This window comes from Panicum virgatum, chromosome 9N (assembly GCF_016808335.1).
Source record: "Panicum virgatum strain AP13 chromosome 9N, P.virgatum_v5, whole genome shotgun sequence".
Lineage (NCBI taxonomy): Eukaryota > Viridiplantae > Streptophyta > Magnoliopsida > Poales > Poaceae > Panicum > Panicum virgatum.
In genome coordinates, this window is record NC_053153.1 from 36,535,116 (window position 1) to 36,538,018 (window position 2,903).

Genomic DNA, 2,903 nt, shown 5'->3' on the forward strand with positions numbered 1-2,903 from the left:
CCGGGAAACCTTTCCCGCGGCGGCGCCTCACCGGAGAGGCCCGAAACCGGTGTTCCAGTGGCCGTTTTGCCTCAGATTTGGCCCTGGAAAGATCACCGCGACACGCGTGATCCACCTAGGGCTTCTACTGGGCTCGGTAGGGGATTTTGCGGGGTTCGCCATGGGTGCTGGGTGGCTCTGGGGCTCAGATTTGGGCGTAACAGAGTGCGCGTGCGTGCGCAAGGCCAACACAACCCAAACAAGGATCGCGAGGTGCTGTGCCATGCTGCAGTGGTGTCCGCCATGGCAGATCCGCGGTGAGGGTCGCCGGTGACTGGCGTCCATCCACTAGAGTGGCTTACGTGCCTAGGTAACGGGCGCATAAGGTAGAGGGGGGCAGGGGAGATGCTCACCGGGGCTGGAATCAGGTTGGAACGCGGCGCAGGGTTGTCGGCGTCGAGCCCCTGCGGTGGCGCTGGGGCGGTGCTCGCGGAGGAGGGCGCTGCAGAGGGAGTCCGGGCGCCTGGACTCCACGGATCGACGTGTCGTACTCCGCGAAGCCGGTGGGGGGATCAGCGTGACCGGAGCGGCACCGGCGGGGCCAAGAGCTCGGGAGGAGTCCTAGGGCTACGGCGAAGCAGTTGCGGTGTCTTGCAGGGGTGGAGGTGCAGCGTGGTGGCGGTTCCACGGCGGCGCAGAGCTTCGGCGTGGTGGAGCAAGGCGGGGTGGCGCTAGGGTGCAAAGGCGGCGGTGGCGTGGGGGCTGGGTTCCTGGGGGCCGCGGGGTGGTTTAAAGGGGGCTGGCCGAGGATCTCGGCGTGCGGGCCAGGAAGGAAAGGCCGCGGGGATAATGGCCGTGGATCGCGGCCAGTTTCTATTGCGCGGCGAGGAACGCGGGAGGAGGAGGGCGAAGCTGACCGGTGGGGACGGGCTATCGGTGGGAGCGCAGGTGAGAGCGGGCCGCGGGGTGACGCACACGTGTCGCGGCTGGCTTGTGGGCCTGGGCGGGAGCGATGCGTCGCGCGGAGTGGAGCGGGCCACGCGGGTCTGCGGGAGGCCGGCGCACTGGGCTGGGCCGATGCCAGGGTGAGGGAGGGAGGTCGCGGCTGGGCCCGGGGAGAGAAGGGAACTGGGCCGTGGTGAGAGGGAGAGGAAAGAGAGGAGGAGGGCCGGTTGGGCCTGGGCCAGAGCGGGGTTTGCTGGGCCAGGAGGGGAGGGGGAAAGCTGGGCTGGATTGGGTTTTTTCTATTTTTCTGGGTTTTCTCTTCTTTTCTTTTTCAAATTTGAATTCAAACCCTAGCACTCAAACAAGTAAAACAATGCGCCAGCATGAATGCACAAACAAGTTAGCCCTAAAATAAATTTTAATTACTTGTGGAACAAAAATTAGATTAAATGCAAGAGTAAGCAAATTAAATCCTAGAAAATTAAATAAAGCCAATTAAATTTATTATTAAATAGGAAATTTAAATTAGGGTGTTACAACATCGAACTCGGCCATGTTTTCTAACATGCCGAAGGAACATAAGTGCATTTGCTCACGACCTGAGGCATTTGTTCCCGAACCTACCTCGCAGATCGAGGGTTGTTTCTGCAATTATGAGCCAGGAATGGATAGAAGAAGCAGAATCATGCGGGTAGTATCATCCAGATCTACCATAACCCGAGAATTCTCTTCTGCGCTATTGGGGACACTTATCCGCAAGAGATCTTTTACGACCCAAAGGTCAGGGGTGAACGTGATGTCTAGAACTCTGGCAGATCACATCTCTCCCGAGCAGCCCCTGACCTTGTCTCATAAGCACCTGAGGTGGATCGATGGCCAGATCGTGGAATGTCACGGTATTCTCCGAGTTGTTCCCCCTCATGATGGGAAACAACAGGATTTACCTAGACTTCCACATCTTCAATATCCCTAAAGGTGTTAGAGTTCATCTTGGTCAGAAGGCCAATAGAGCCTCTTATCAACCCCAACAGAGACCGAGCCACGCTCGAGGTTATGGTTGGCAGAGAAATTATCCCGGTCAGCTTAGTGCGTTCTTGCAACACCATTGCGGAAGCTAGACCGGAGCAAGACCCACTTGAAGAGGTTGTGTGCACCATCCAGGAAGGGCTAACTCAACCCTCCCTCGATGACGTTGTAACTCATTCCACCGAGGAGCTAGAACCGGACAACCAGAGTAAGCTTGATGGAGAGGAGCCACCACAACCTTCTCTCCCAGAGCTAAAGCCGCTGGCCCCTGGATTGAAGTATGCCTTTCTTCACAACAACAGAGCCATGCCATTCGTCATCAGCGACAAGCTGACAGAGAGTGGGACTCGGCGGCTCTTTGCAGTCCTAGAGAAGTACCGATCCGTCATTGTGTACTCTCTGCAGGACTTGAAGGGGATCAGCCCCAATCTGTGTGTGACACCTCTGGTGTCAGTTTAACCAAAGCCAGGCAATTAACATAACTTCACACACAAATGAGCTAAGAAAACTTAAATAAGAACCCTATATCTAGTTTTTGCAAACTTGTGTGTAAATGTATGAGTGCATGTGTTTGAGTGCAATGTGCTTGAAAAATAATTTTTGGTGCACTTTTAAACTTGACTTGACATGAGTGGGAATAAGGCACTCAAATACATCTTTCATAATGATCTATAAACTTTCTATGCAAATCAATTTCAAACTGGAAGACCATCACATGAAATGGTTAATGGAACCATTCATGATTTGTGAAGATCTGCTAGTTCAAACAAAATAATAAAATGAGGCCACAAATAATCAACGCACAAGTAGTTTAAAATCTTGAAATTTCTTTAAGGAAAAGAAGACATAAAGCATACTTACTTCGGAGGTCTAGTAAGAAAATATTTAGTTCTTCCTTAAATGACAAATTGGAGTTGTGAACAAACTGAAATTTTGAACAAGGGACCATAAAC